The sequence below is a fragment of the Dipodomys merriami genome, unplaced genomic scaffold (genome assembly GCF_024711535.1).
Source record: "Dipodomys merriami isolate MVZ:Mamm:240054 unplaced genomic scaffold, mDipMer1.0.p SCAF_1432, whole genome shotgun sequence".
Taxonomy (NCBI): domain Eukaryota; kingdom Metazoa; phylum Chordata; class Mammalia; order Rodentia; family Heteromyidae; genus Dipodomys; species Dipodomys merriami.
In genome coordinates this window covers 28,336-44,336 of record NW_027202752.1, presented here as the reverse complement: position 1 = coordinate 44,336, position 16,001 = coordinate 28,336, and the positions used below count along the sequence as shown (strand labels likewise).

Below are 16,001 nucleotides of genomic sequence, written 5' to 3'. Positions count from 1 at the left end.
CAATGACTCTGACCACATGCCCAGGTTCTTCCTTCAGGCCAGGTTCATCAGCATGCAATGATGGGATGCACCTGGGGAAGCAGGATACTGTCCATGTGGGAGAGCTCCCCCCCCCCCCCCCCCCGACACCAACACATGTCTGGTCAACTGGGTCATTTCTCAGGATTGGGGAGCACACTTCCTGGAAATGCACATTAGAGCATCTGGGAGGAAAGCCATTGTTCTCTTCCTCAGCCATTCCTGAACTAGCTCTTGGTGGTCTGTGGCATTCTGTCTGCACAGAAGAACTGGGGAGCCGTGCTGAGTTTAGCTACACTATCAAGTACTGATGGAGCGAGGGGTTCTGCAGAGTAACAGACACGCCAGCCCCACCATGTGTGAATTGTCTGTGTTGAACTCCGCCACCGCGCACACTGGGATGGTAAAGGATGAGTTCTCTGTGGTGGGCCTGATGCACAGGAGGGCTGGTATAAGATGTCCCCTGTCCTCCAGCACTTCTTCATTTTGGTGTTTCTGGAGCTTTCAAACAACAACTTTAATCCTGAGAAGTAAAATCTTTCTACTACATTGATTCGATAATACAGTTTGGCCCACCACTAGATAACAGAATGAATATTGGTTATATTGCCCAATGTACCAGTGTTTAAATATCAATTCAATCATACACTAAATTAGCACTTTCTTTTCGCTGGGTCTGGGCCTTGGCAGTCAGGGCCTGGGCACCGTCCCTGAACTCTTTTAGGCTGGTGCTCTACCACTTGAGCCACAGCTCTACTTCTGGAATCTGGTAAGAGTTTCACAGACTTTCCTACCAGAGCTGGCTTCAAACTGTGATCCTTATATCTCAGCCTCCTGAGTAACTAGGATTATAAGTGTGAGCCACCAGCACCAAACATTAATTAGCACCTTTGAAATTCAGATTTGATTGAATGGTTCATTAATCAATTGATAGCTTGGCTAGGCTGGAGATTTAACCCATACTAAGCAAGCACTCTACCACTTGTTTGACATAAGGTCTTCCCTAAGCTTACCTAAGCTAGCCTCAAGCTCACCATTTCCTGCTTCTGCCTCCTAGATTGCTGAGATTACACACATGTACCACCACACTCTTGATGAACCTTGAGTATTTTACTAGTAAGGAAGGAATATGCTTACCTCAAAAGCTACTATGAAGGTTGAAAGAGAGAATGCATATAAAAGTATCATGTAATGGCTACCCCTTTCCTCTTCCAATTCTTAGATTTCCACATATAAACCAGCAATTTAAAAAAAAGGTAACCAAACCATGCTGCTTAAATGAGATGCTGCATATAGAACACAATGATCAGTCCAGCACTATACAACCAAAGGGTAGCATCACTATTGCCATACACAGCCAGCAATGTTTCAAAGGCTGAGTGCACCAAGGCTCCAGGAGTGACCATGATGTCCTGCATTCAATCCTAAGTTCCACTTAGCTCTGATCACAGCATTTGTAGAAGACATAAAGGATGAAGTCTATGGCCCATGACAAATCACATATCTCAGATCCACATAGGAAAGAAATATCCATGGGCCCTGGGACAGACAGGCCATGGACAGTCACATCACATGCCTTCCCATGAATCCCAACAACATTTAGACTGGACAAAACATGAGGACTTAAGTTCTGCCATGGAACTAATAAGAAGAAATCGAGAATGTGCCATGTGCTGTGGAGGCCCTGGCCACTTGGGGTTTCCTCCACCAGGGGTGGGGAGCTAAGTGTCCACTTCATAAGCACGTGTCCCTCCATGACACAGCCACCAAGAGCAGGGCAGGTGGGATGTAGAGAAAAGGAATTTTTCTACAGTGAAAAAAGTTAAATCATACAATGAAAATGATTGCACAGCATCATGTGAGAAAAACAATGCTACTCTTGCCATCACGTTTATGGTAATTGGTGTTTGACATCTGTACCACCAGAAGCATTTTTAAAGGACTCTTTTTATTGTTTTGTCATAATGATCATTACCTAATGAAATGAGACAATGCATGAGAGAGCTTAAAATAATCACCACAAAATACCATGCTTTATGAAGACATCAAGTTCATTACCTATGCCTGGTTGATAGAAAACACGGGGAGGCTTTTAGAAACTGAAAACCTATTAAGTCCGCCCGTGATGGGGAGAGGATGTCTGCCATGCTCTCGGGGAGAGAAGAGCAGCTCCCACTCACGGGCTGTGTGCACCTTGCCAGGTAATCTGTGCCATGCGAAGTTTTGTGTCTCACAACCCCTCAGTCTTCACAGCACCCCTCTGCGGTAGGCGCCACTGTCACCATCACTGTTTTTGCAGATGAAGAGATGGACGCCCTGAGAGGTCAGGTGAGTTGTCCAGGATCACAAAGACAGCATGCAACGGGGCCAATGTCAAGTCCAGACAATGGACGCCCAAACTGGGCATCCATGCCTGAGTGACTGGTCACCCTCATCTCCCTCTCAAGTTCCTTAGATCCTTATCAAACTGAACTTCAGTACAGAGTGCTGATGAACTATGCCACATGGCCTGTGAATGGACTGTGGGAAGAAGAGAGAGTCTACAGAGCCAAGCCACCAAAGGCAGCCATGTGAGTTCATTCATTCATTTGGGAATTATCACTCTCTCGGAGTGGTCATTTTCCTAGCATCATCCCCACCTGTTTATCATTTCACTACCATAACATGTGGCTGCATCCAACCCTCCCAAGGGCCACATGTTCCATCTAGTGCTCGGGTTTAAATTCTCTGTAGCAAACGGAAGCTTGAAGGAATTTTCAAGTTCACCTCCATGTGGGCTGAAAGACGAACCTACCCAGCTGCCAAATGATTGTGCAGGTTCTCTGCTGGCTTTGGGTATGCTAAGACAGATGTGTAGACTTGCTGGGTCTCAGGGTTGGCCACACTGGCAAAGGCGCTGAAATTGAATTTTAAAGGGTTGTGGTTGGGGCATAAGATCCCACCTTGAGACAACCAGGAAAGCTAGGAGTCAAAGGGGTTAATCAAATCAAAATCCGCAGGTGGGAGGTCAGGCTGACAAGAGCACCTACAAATTCAAGTGTGACGCGCCCAGAGGAAGCTGGGGCTCACCTTCAATAAGCCGGTGAAATGAGAAGCAAAGCACTTGCAAGAGAGAAAGGTGGATTGCTTGGGGGCAGAGGGGCAATGCTGTGCGTGCAGGGACAAGTGGCCAGTGCACGGATGCTCAGCCAGGGTTGTGGTCAAAGCCCACAGATGCACCTGGGCATTTTGTTTGCAGAAATTCAACTGGGGTTTACATTTCCATAATACTATACAAGTTAGCTTATCATAAGTAGCCCTGCCAGGACCAGGCCTGCGCCCCTGCACCAGTCCCATCCTCTCTCCTCTGGAAGATGGCCGTGTTCATGGGGTTGCCCTGCAGAAGGTTGTCATGATGATCAAAGGAAACAATATCCTTGGATACCCAGAGGTGTATGGCTCATTTTAGTGCCCAGAATGTGAAGCTAAACCCTTAGGTCAAAAGTCCACCAAAGAAAAAGAAAAACACAGAATAAGTAGGAGTTTCTTTCCCTTAGGTGTGCACTATAATGGGAGTTGGTGTGCTGAGTTCAGTTTCTCCTCCTTAATGGTTTAGAAGTCTGTGCTGCCATGCCACAGAGCTGGGACCATGCTGGAGCCATCCGGCCTGTAACCCCAGCCCAGGTGCCCCTCTGACGCAGGGGTGTGGCAGCTCCAGGTGCTCTGGGTGCACACAGCAGGCTCAGGACGCCTCCCTCCAGGCATTCTCAATTGTTTTACATTCCGGAAGAACTGCATGAACTCTTCCAACAGCAATGTTTTGTTCATTCTGAATACCAACAGACTAGGAGCAGAGGGCTCTGCCTGGGCAGACAGCATTCAGAGAAACCACTTCTCCCCCCAGGGTTCCCTGGCTTTTCCATGCAATGATACCACAGTCATTTGCTACTCAAGGACAAAGGCTCCTCACCCCTTTTTAGAAGAATCAAGGACTTGAGCTTGCTGAGAAATGTCCTGACACTTGAGTGACACCACCAATTCTTTTGCTTTTAATTTGAAGGTTGTTTTTTTGTCAGTTGTGAGGCCTGAACTCTGGGCCTGGGTGCTGTCCCTCAGCTCTTCAGCTTGAGACTAGAGTTCTACCACTTGAGGCACAGCACCACTTCTGGTTTTCTGGAAAATAAGAGGTAAGAGTCTCATGCACTTTCCTGCCTGTGCTGGCTTTGAACCACGATTCTCAGATCTCAGCCTCCTGAATAGCTAGGATTACAGGTGTGAGCCACAGCACCCAGCTTTAATTTGGCTTTTTCAGGTAATTCTCATAGTTTTATCCAAGTGATCTATGGACTGTGACCCTCTCATTACCTCCTCCTAAATAGCTGGGCTCCACCGGCGATACACCAGAACCTTTCCTAGAATCCTTGTCCATTTAGGTTTCCAATATAAGTTTTGTGAAAATAACTGAAGCCCATTTCTTTTAGATGTCTTCTTTAGTTCAAATTTCTTACTATTTGCATGAGCCTACCCTCAAATTAGCTATGCCAGCCAAGATCTTTGATGTGCCACATACACAGCTTCCAGGCTATAATCTAAAACATATGTTGCACAAAGGAATCTATTTCTTCATTGATGTCCTGAGCACAAGCAGACAGGCAAAGCAAATGCCTGGCGATGTGCTTTCCCCTCATCTTGTTCCTGCCTGGGTCAGTGTCTGACCTTCAGCACATATAGGCTCCCCACAGTCTGCACAGCAGCATTGCTTCCTGGTCCTGCCTGTGGCCCCTTTGCCATAGCAGAACTAACTTGTAGCTTAAAGTCCAAAACCTGCCCAGGAACTCATCTCATAGAGGAGTTACCAGTAGGCGTCAGGGTAGGGTAGACCATGTTTCCTGAGTATATAATGGCTGCTGCTAATATTCTTTCTTGAAGAGGATGCTATAATATTGCTGTGAGAGTAGAGCCTCTACATCTGAGGAATTAGGATGTAGTTAGAAAAAAAAGGGGAGGAAAAGGACTCATAGGATTTAATTGATAAAAAGTGAATGTAAAGCTGGGAAGGTAGCTCAGTGGTAGAGTGCTTGCCTTGCATGCATGAGGCCGTGGGTTCGATTCCTCAGTACTACATAAGCAGAAAAAGCCAGAAGTGGCTCAAGTGGTACAGCGTTAGTCTTGAGCTGAAGAGCTGAGGGACAGTGCCCAGGCCCAGAGTTCAGGCCCCACAGCGAAAAAAAAAAAAGGTGAATATAGTTTCCCTTTACTGAACTTGTACACTAATGACCTAGGGCAAAACTTAACCGCTCTGCTTTGTTTTCTCTGTTTAGGAAAGCATGCATTCACTCAGAATTCGGGAAGTATACAGAACATAAGAACATTCACCCTTACTTGTGCATACTCAAGGAAATGATCCTCAGTTAAGATTTTTTTTTTTTAAATAAAAAGACATTCTGTGAAAGTGTCAGGAAAATATTGAGGAAATATAGAGACAAGAGGCAGTGGGGGGTGGGGATTTAGCTTAGTGGAAGTGCACTTGCCTAACAGTAAGGTCCTCAGCTCTGAAAAAAAAAAAAAAGTTGTTTGATTGTCTCTGTCCCTGGATGTCAGCTTCCTGTTCCCCCTCAGGTGTAAGTAGCTCTATGGGCTTTGTCTTGGTGCCTCAGCCTTGCTTTGCAGAATTTCCACACATAGTGTATTCAGCGTGAACCTGTGTTGAGTCAACTTCATCTTAGAATTCCTCTATGCATCAGGACGTAGGGTATTGTTAGCTATGTGCTTACAGTCAGCTTTCTTAATCCCAGAGGGGTCAGCAGATCAGAGACTGCTTATGAAAAATGCTCTTGACATATGAGGATTCTAAGATACTCACATGTATTGATCCTGCCAAAATGTTGTCCCTGCACAGAAATCGAAAGGGACATCATTCTGTGGGCACCTGCGAGGTTTCCCATTTGGTTTCTCCCTAGCTCTCAGTGGGCACTCCACAATCTGGTGACAAAGACTAGTGGTAATTCGTGACAGAATCCTGAGCAAGCAGCCCCTTTAAAGAGTAATGCATCCCATGTCTTCCCTGGGTCTTTCAAGCACCCACTTCCCTGGGAAGAGCTTCTGTCTTCAGTCAAAGGAGTGCCCTTTCTGCTTCAAGTATCATCCAAAGCCTCATTAATGAAACTGTGGTGGTGTTTGAAGACTATTCAATATAGATTTGCATGGCTACGACATGCCAAGCAATGTTCTAGAAAGACTGTGGTGGGAACCGAGTGTGCACACCAAACACAGACACACACATGCATGCACATACATACACATGTTTGTGCAGTAAATCCACAGAAGTGAATATGCAGTAATTGGTCATGAGAAGTGTTAAGGGAAAGGAAGTAAAGAGGAATCAAAACAGCGGTTGAAAGAGGTGATATTGATGAAGATATATTGTATTCCTAAACTGCTGTGTTAGATAGCAACTCCTTTGTATAATTCCTTAAAGATAATAAATAAAAGAATACATTGCTTTTAAAAGTAAAAGCAAAGAGTTGCCTGGCACTGTTATCTCACCCCTATACTCCTGACAACTCATGAGGCTGAGATCTAAGGGTCCTGTTCAAAGTCCTTGACAGATAAAGTCAGTGAGACTCAAGGGACTGAGCATCATCCATCAACAAAAGAGCCAAACAAGCAAGAGGCCATAAGTTCAAGACTCAGCTCAAGCACAAAAAAGGGAAGAAAAAGAAGGGAGGGAAGGGAAGAAAAGAAGGAGTGAGCACTTATAAAAGGCAAGTTTACAGAAAAATAAAGATGTTAAGTGTGTATTCATATGGTTCCTCTATGGTGGATATAGTAATGACCATAATTGTTATAAATAATCTTTACAGAAGATAGACCAACTAACTAATGTGACAAATAAGCAGAAGGCAGACTAATGGTAGTAGTTATATATATATATATATATATATATATATATATATATATTGATCATTAGATATTATACCAAACAATTCACCTTTTATCCCCTGGACTATGGGGAGGAGCTAACACTCCACTGAGAACAATGAAACCATACAACAAAGCCATTAACCTGGAGTTACCAGTCAGTGACAGAGCCCAATACCACTCAAGGTTTCTAAAAGTTGCCTTTGGCTACAAACTCAGGGTCACTATCAGACAGATCTATCCCTCTAAGAAAAGTAAGGAGGTTCTTATTTTCAACTGGACTTGTAAAGAGATTTGCAAAATTTAATCTTATCTCCTTGCTCCAGACTACAGGGATTTGGGGAGCAAGCACCCAGCATTCCACAGCTCTTAACCCTTCCTTGTACCTCTGTGTCTAAGACAAAAGAAGCTATTACAATTTATGAAGACAAGAAAGGCAAGACAAACCTGTGGAGTGATTCAAGTATGAGCTCAGGGGAAAAGACACCCAGGCTCCTTAGACCAAGGTTACTGACAAAGATTCAGGGAGAACCTAAACCAAGCCTGGATGGCAAACCCAGCAGCAAAAACCGCCGAGGTCTATGGGAAGGCCAAGTGAGTGGAAGGCAGGAGAGCAACAGGATGGCTCGGCTCGACCCTCGGCAGCAAAGAAGAGCAAAACAAAGCTCTCAAATTCCACCCTAGGCCCAGGCAATTTAATACATTTTAATTATTTATAACTTCCTGTATTCCAGAACTGCTCTGATAAACTAGGTGTATGAGAGAATGGGAAAGTAGAAAGATATGGATACCAGCATACAATGGAGACAGGAAAGGAGTTAATACAGAAATACACAATGAGTACTACGTAATGACCTCTGTATTCCAAGGGGAGGTGGGGCAGGGTAGGAATTTTAGCTTGAGATTGGCTTCCAGCCAATCAAACCATGATACAGATCACAGAGTCCAGAAGAGAAAATAGCTTGCCGTCTTCATACACAAGGCATCGTTACACCACGCCTCCACTCCCCACAAAGCAATCCCTCCCAACTGTGACCACAGCGGAGAAGGATATCCGTCCTTTACTCTGAAGGGAAGACAGGATGCAGTGGACAGAACACCAGTCCTTCTCTAGATGGATGACCCTGCTCGTTCCACTTAGAACTTTGCATTTGGATCTTTTCCCAGGCCAGGACTATGCAGGAGGCTTTGCTCTCAAAACTCGGGCAGTGGGCCGCAGTTAGAAGCCCCAAGTCAGCCACATGACCACAAGGTGGACAGCTGCTGCTAAGCTGTGAGTTTCAGTGGATAACGGGTATCTCATGTATTTATGACTTCCGATGCCTTTAAGTTATAGTGTGTTTATTGTAACAGTAAATCCATTTGTGAGCTAATCGAATATCCCCATTCCCAAACTGCCTTCTCTTTATCTGGAAATAACTCACTCATCTTTTCTCTTCCTCCTCCTCTTCTGTTTCCTCTCCTTTCTACTTCTTCCTCGTCTCATACTCCTCTTCCTTTCCTCCTCTTCTCCCTCCTTTCCCATCTCTTCTTCCTCCTCCCCTCTTTCTCCTCTTCCTCCGTCTTCTGTTGCTGCTTCTCCTCCTCCTCCACCTTCTTCTTCTGCTTTCCTTCCTCCTCTTCCTCCTCCTCCTCCTCCTCCTTCTCTTGCAGTGTAGGAGATTGAATTCAGGGTCTCATGTTTGCTGGGTAAGACCTCTATCACTTGAGCCACACCCCCCATTCTGTTTGCTTTTAGTTTCTTTTTTTAGATAAGATCTCTTCTTTTGCCCAGGCTGACCGCAGATCCTAATTCTCCTACCTTCATCTGCCAAGTAGCTTGGATTACAGGTATGTGTAGCGATACATGATGAATAAGTGGTTTTTCTCATCCAGATCTTACCATTGAAGGGCCGAAAGCATGTGTCTTCTTTACCATAATGGCCATGGCATGCAGCTGGTACCAGCAGTAACAAGAACTTAACAAATATTCATCAGACCATGACAAGACAAAAAGCAGATTCAAAACACAAAAGATAAGGCTGTGATGAGCACCAGCCAAGTGGTGGTGGCCAGCTTACCCAGGGTGAGGCTCTGAGGTCAAACCCAAGGCCTGTCCACACAGCTCTCCCTCTGCTCCAAGGGTTCTGACATATTTAGCTGATTGACCTTCCTCCTGGACCTAAAGCATACCATCCACATCCTCAACTGGAACCAACAAGAGCTGGTCTTTTTATTGTTCAAGTAGGTAGCCTGGATCTAGGCTTCTTTTCGACCTGAGTATTTTAGAAGAGTTCAATAGATCAGTTCAACATTCATTTATCTTGGACTGTCATTTTGATCTATCTTTTATGCAGGTTTATACAATTCAAAGGAATTGTAGTCCTCATTATTTCCTCATTGGTTAATAAATCATTAAGAAGTTAGTTTGACGGGGCTTTTTAAGATGGGGGGGAATCAACCTTTGTTGAAATTGTTAAAAGCAGATTTTCCTCTTAAGCACTGAGATCAATTTTTGTTCAGTTTGGTTTTATTTTTTTTAGAGTGAAACCTAAATGTACAAACACACCATTGCCTCTTAATTTCTATTGTTTGAAGTCTTTGATTAAATACAATTCCCTGTATAGCTTATCTGAGTTCCCATGTGTATAGCTTAGATTGCATTGACCATTCAAACCCATTCAGCAAGTAAGATATGAAAAGCCTGGGACACTTTGCAGCAAATAGTGAAAGGGCATTCAAAGTTTTGGTCCTCCACAGCCACAAAGAGATGTAGGGTGTACAAATAGAATGGCTGAGTCTACTCCCTGCAGGCTGCACCCAACATGGTGGCCTTTCCTCCCAGCTTGATAGAGATCTTTCACCTCACAAGTGGTTCCAGAACTCAGGTAAAGAATCTTTGAAACAAATCTGTTCGGAGACAATAGCTATTATCTTCTAGGAGTCAACAAACTAGCTGTCAGCCAGCCTTACATTTGGATACTCCTGAAAAGACACAGTATGACAGTTCACCAGTTTGTGAGTTTGTGTGAAAAGAGGAAACTATCTTAGAGCAAACAGTCCATGCCAGTTAAGAAGTCGCTGGCACTATCAGATAGAGGGAGCAGAAGAGCTCAAATAATTGTCAATGATCAGTTTCCTCTGTGCACTTTCTCACCCTCATTTTGCTCATGCGCTATGAACAGGAAAACTCCTGCAAGTGAACCAGTCAGCAACCATCCCAAAGCCTCAGGACGGAGGAGAAGAGAACTGATCTAATACATTCCTACAATAAATTCATACATGTGTTACTCCAAACCCCTGCCAAATCGATCATTTCATGAGGGCATAATCTGTAAAAGATTCCCCTGGTTGAATGTTTCAACTCAGTACTTTTGCTGCTCTGACACTGAGACTTGTCCCATTGTCACATAAGATGGTGATGTACAGAGAACAAGGTCTGGAGCTCAGGCTGCCTGGCCCTCCCCTGTTCACTACTCAGGGTTGAATCTTCTGTACCTCATTCTCTGAATCAGGAAATCAGGAGCGGAACCTCTCTTCTGAAGTTGTGTTGAAGCACATATGTACACGTACACACCCCCCCACACACACAAACTGCACGTACGCACACCCTCCCACACACAAACTGCTCTAAAGAGTATGTGCAGTTTGCCCACTTAAGAAACAATTCATAAACACTCTTGAATCCCCCAAAAGAAGTATAGTAAAGTATCCCCCAAATGAGAGGTAGAAGGAAAGAAGTTTCTAGAAGCAAAGTAGGACCCTATTCACAATCAAACTAAAGGGAAGGAACCAAGGATAGCCAGAAGGGAAACTCACAGTTCATAGAAAATGAAGAGTGTAAGCCACAGAATCAGAGAAGAGAATGCAGCAAAGGGCGGGGGGTTGGCTGAGTGGTTGAAACTTCTGGAATGAAAAGTTCTGGACAGGAGTGAAGCCTGGCATGGACTCAAGCCCCAGGCATCCCCCAGGAGTTGGTGGAGAACCAGATTCCCTAGAGAAGACAATCTGGTCAGATATAACCTGTTGTTCTCTGAGAAAGAGAAGTTCCAGTGTGACCGCTGCTCACCACAGTGACCCAAGGCCCAGTGACAGGATGCCTGCCCTGGGCCCTGACAAGTCCCACCTGGGAGAGCGTCTGCCCTGCCTCAGGGCCAGTTCAGGCCTGCCATTGTACACAACAGCCCTTGTTTCCTCCTCTAACAAGCAGCTCAATATCCAACCACCATGGGAACCCAGTCCGAGAGGCACAGGCACGATGGAGGGGAAGCTGCCAAGGCAAGCATTTGGAAAGGAGCTGAGATCACAGCAGGCAAAGCAGCCATGAGGGTGTGTCTGCAAGGAGTCTTTTTAGCTGGGTAAGGGAAAGAGGCCAGTGCAGGTGGGCAGGGCACTTCCATAACCAATTTGAACATTTAATAAAGCTGCCTGTGGTGGATAGATGGCTTCTGATTTGACATCTGCAGCAGAATAAGGGGCTGCAAATTCAATGAACAGTCTCTGGCCAGAGAAAAAAGGTCAAAAGCTTAAGTTTCTGTACTTCCAGTGGTTCCTAGTATCTCCAGTAAGTATACTAAATTAAAAGACATCCTAGGGTTTTCCCTCCTTCTCTTCCCTCTCAAAGGCATTTGTGGTCCCTATGGAGTTCACAACCCCCTGTAAGGCAGTCGCCACTTCTCAAACTCCTTGCATCCGCTGCAATATTTAGGCATCATGCCAGGAATCCATGACTGGTGCCTATAATCCTTGGTACTCAGGGAACTCAGATCTGGAGGATCACCAGTTGAGGCCATTCTGGGAATACAAGTCTGTGGATTCAGCTTGGGTACACCTTTACAGACGTAGGTATTTTCTCTGTCTTGCCACAGCCACCACGGTATGCCCCCCCTCCCCAAACAGAAGGTCCTGTCCACACAAATGTGTTCACGGTGAAAATGGACACTGAACTGGTGCCCATCAGAGGCAGAGCTCAAGCTCATGGTCCGTGGCTAAGTATGAGAGCCTAGGAAAGAATCCACAGGTGCTCTTAGAGTGACTACATAGCGCAAAGTTCCTAACTCCATGGGGGAGGCGGGGTCTCAGAACTTCAACTCTGTAACACATGATCAAACCATATCACTCTACACACCAAATTGAAATTCTGCATTACCCTGAAATGCATTACTACACTGGGGGTTGGGGGGGGGAAGGGAGATAATCTGAGCCATCAACCAATGATAGGTAGAGTTGAATAAACAAGAGAAGGGGAAAACAATTTCAATGATTTCCACACTGCAAGTGTCCAAAAGATAGGGACTATGGAACCTTCCTATCTCCACCATTCCCTACGAATATTCTCATCACTTCTTTCAGAATTCCAAATGCGACAGAAAGAACTTCTCACTCCTATCAGAGGACTGAAGAAGCACAGGTCCTGAGAAGTCAGGTGCCTTGGTCCTTCAAGTTCTATGAAATAGACTTCTAGATTTCTCCACATCTATGCCTGCATTGCCTGGTTTGGCTCTTGTTTGGAGCAAAATTCTAAGCAACAAAGCTGCCTCAAGCAGTCTTCTCTTCTGGGGGGGCAGGGTGAATGTGTGGAGCCCCAGTTGCTAAGAATAGCTCAGACCACCTTGGAAGGAGCTCTGGATCTGAAAGGAAGCCCACTGTGGAGTGTGTCTCCTTCTCCCCAACCCATCTGTCATTATGAATTTCCCAAAGCGCATCAGAGATGGTTCAATGTGTGGAGGCATGTCTTTTCTCCTATTTCCTTTCAAACACTCAGCTACGCCAACTATTTTTCCTTCCCCAGTGAGGTGCATTTTGGTAACTGGATGATGGATAGACCTTACAGAATCCTCTAAGGAAGAAAGAGAGCAGCAAGAGCCAGGAGAACTTGCCGAAAACAGCAAAGAAATGTAGGCAGTTCCCAAAGGAAGATCTCTTTAACCATATACAGAAAAGCACAACTTTCAATTCACATGACTTTCCCCAAGTTTTGTTTTCTAAACTAGGTAACAAAGATTAGAGGGCCAAAAATGACTGGAGGAAATTTTTGTGGGAATGCATGGGTATGGAAACACACTGCCGGGAAGGAGTGCAATCATCCTGAAAGTCTCCATTTCCAAGTCTTTGCAAACTCAAACTCAGGGGCTCTGTTGTCTAATACACAGATAAGCTTCCAAGAAGAGTTTTTGTATTTCAAAGAAAACTCTCCAACAATGATTGTTTCTTTTTTTTTTTTTTTGGGTCCGGTCATGGGGGCTGAACTCTGGGTCAGGGCGCTGTCCCTCAGCTCTTCAGCTCAAGGCTAACGGTCTACCACTTGAGCCACAGCGCCATTTCCGGCTTTTTTTTTCTGCTTATGTGGTGCTGAGGAATCGAACTCAGGGCCTCGAGCATGCAAGGCAAGCGCCCTACCACTGAGCCACCTTCCCAGCCCAATGATTGTTTCTTAAAAAAAAAAAAAAAAGAAGTAATTATCTATGGGTTATAGAGTGTGGTTGTTTAAAATTATTTTTCTTATTTGTTCATAACAAATAAGAAAACATGACTTTTTTATTAGTATTTTGATGGGGTTGCACCCAGGGTAACAATTCCAGAAGTCAGGTTACAAGTACAATGCTTCCTGGGTGATGCCCCCCTCCCATCCCTTATTTGTGGAGCTGCTGCTCTGTCTGGAGACAATAGGAGGAACTAGTTGTGGCCAGAACAAGTCAAGCCTTGTGCCTTCGTGGAGTTTAATATAGTCTCTACTTGAGAAAATCATAAACTTACGTCGTAAGGGCAACTTGCTACCTAGTTGCCAAAGCAAGCTAAGGTGTCCCAGGCACATGGGACGGACCAACCAACCCATCCACAGCTGAGTCTCAAGCTGACTTCCATCCTCACGGTTCAAAAACCTCACAAAACCCAAATGTGTCTATGATAGTCACCGCCCGAAAACAGATACACTGAAGCTACATAGTCCAGTCCTCTACCCACTCATCAGGAGCTATGCCTGCCCCTAAGCACAGAGTCATTACCAGTCCTGATTCCTGACCAGTTCTGACCTTGCTTGGCCTCACACTGCCATTTGCTGATGACCAGGGTCCCTTCCATTTACAGCAGCCATGAGGATGTGTCCGCAGTGAGCCTCCAGCTGGACTCCAAGGAGTTGGGGGGGGAGGGAGAATGAGTGCCGTGGGCAGCTGACATTAATGATCCAAGTATGCATGAGAGGTGCTGATGGGTCAGCCTGGAAGCCGTATTTGAAAAATAAATAAAGCAAACAGGGCCGGAGGCATTGCTCAGATGGTATAACTTCTGTCTAGTAAGGGCATGGCCCTGACTTCAAAGCCTAGCATGCAAAGAAAAACAAAATGATGGCAGTCATGTCCTGACCCTTTCACTGTCTGTTACGCAGTGCTGGGCTGGGTGACCCCAATGGGCTGTGACACACAGCCTGCCTCTGGGACTGGAAGCCTAGACTTCAATCTGGTGGCCTCATGCTCTTCCTTAGCTTTTTCTTCCAAAGCTGGCATTTTACCACTTGAACCACACTTCTACTTGAGCTGGCATTTTTGCTGCCAGATAGTAAAAAAGAAAAAAGAAAAAGAAAGCCCAGAAGTACTTAGTCCTTAACAATGGTAAGGAAATAAATATAACACTTTATTTAATCCTTCATGCCATTTAAATGTAGTTTATCTACCCAGAAAACAAACACAAGTACTTCCCAGGTGAAAAAGGTGAACTATGTCCTTTGTCATGTAAATTTGTGCCCCCCCCCCACCACTACCACTGTCAACATAAGAAAAGGAGTGGGCGCTGGAGAATCATCCCTTCAAATCAGACCAGGTGAAGACTAAGTTGCTGTTCCAGGCCCGGGACTAGAGAGAGGTGAATGCGGAAGGGACTCCATTTCATATTGCACATTGGCGTGAATGCAGTCTCAGAGAGTGAGCTTGGATGCCCTGCTGTTGAAACTCCAATAAGAAGAGGACAATGCAACTCCATTAGCCACCGCCCTGCCTCTGGACATTTCCATCCTTTCATTAAAAATGAAGCTGGCAAAAGCAGAACTCTACCCCATGAACAGTCACGATGTTATTTTCAAGCGCGTTCCTCCCTTGCTTTTCCTTCCGCGGGGCCCTGGACAGCCAGGATAGAGCTCCTCCCCAGCAGGCTTCACAGTGGCCCTGTGGAGTGCACAGAGGTGCCCTGAGGAGCAGCGAGCAGGTGTGGGACCAGACCTCTTCTCCCAGCCTCCCTCTCCAGTCCCCTCTCCTTCCCACCTCCAACTGCATTCTAAATCCCAATGGCCTAAATTAGCCCTGGGGTACATGTCACACCAAGAGCAGAGAGGGGGTACAGGTCACACCAAAAACAGAGAAGGGATACAAGTCACACTACCAAGAGCAGAGAGTGGACAGAGTCATACCAAGAGCAGAGAGGAGGTACAGGTTACACACTGAGAATAGAGAGGGGTACAGGTCACACCACTGTGAGCAGAGAGCATCCCATGGGGAGGGGAGAAGATGGCACCCACCAAGGCTGATGAGCAGGAAACCAAACCACACTCCCGCAAACAACTACACACACACACCAAACAACCACACACACACACCCCAAACAATCATAAACATCCCAAACAACCACACACATCCCAAACAACCACACACACCCCAAACAACCACACACCCCCAAACAACCACCCCCCCCAAACAACCACACACACCCCAAACAACCACACACACCCCAAACAACCACACACACCCCAAACAACCACACACACCAAACTCAGCAGCATTGCTGTTTTGAGACACATCTGCCTGGATAGTCTTCCATCTCCATGGACCAAGAGTGAGGCTAAGGCTTTGGGCCTAGTCAGGGCTTGGACCTCGACTGTCAATAAATAAGCCATATATGCTGCTCATCCGATGATGTCAATTCGCCAACACAATCACTGGGTGCATCTAAGGTTTGGGCTCAGTAGGATCACAGTGGGACAACACATCCTCAGCTACATGCTGGTGGCTGGCACCTATCATCTCAGCTACTTAGCAGGCTGACATTAGAAGGATCAAGGTTCTAGGACAGACCGGGCAGAAAGGTCCTCAAAACGCTATTTCTGGGGGAGAAAAACA

The 16,001-nt window shown here is 45.7% G+C and overlaps 1 long non-coding RNA gene across 1 annotated transcript; it reads left to right on the top strand.

Moving 5' to 3' along the window:
- Window positions 1-7,884: 7,884 nt before the first annotated feature.
- LOC138826562 (uncharacterized) lies at window positions 7,885-10,194 on the top strand. Its single transcript, XR_011371755.1, has 3 exons — window positions 7,885-8,191; window positions 8,693-8,748; window positions 10,083-10,194. It is a non-coding gene; the product is annotated as an uncharacterized lncRNA (long non-coding RNA).
- The last annotated feature ends 5,807 nt before the right edge of the window (window positions 10,195-16,001 follow it).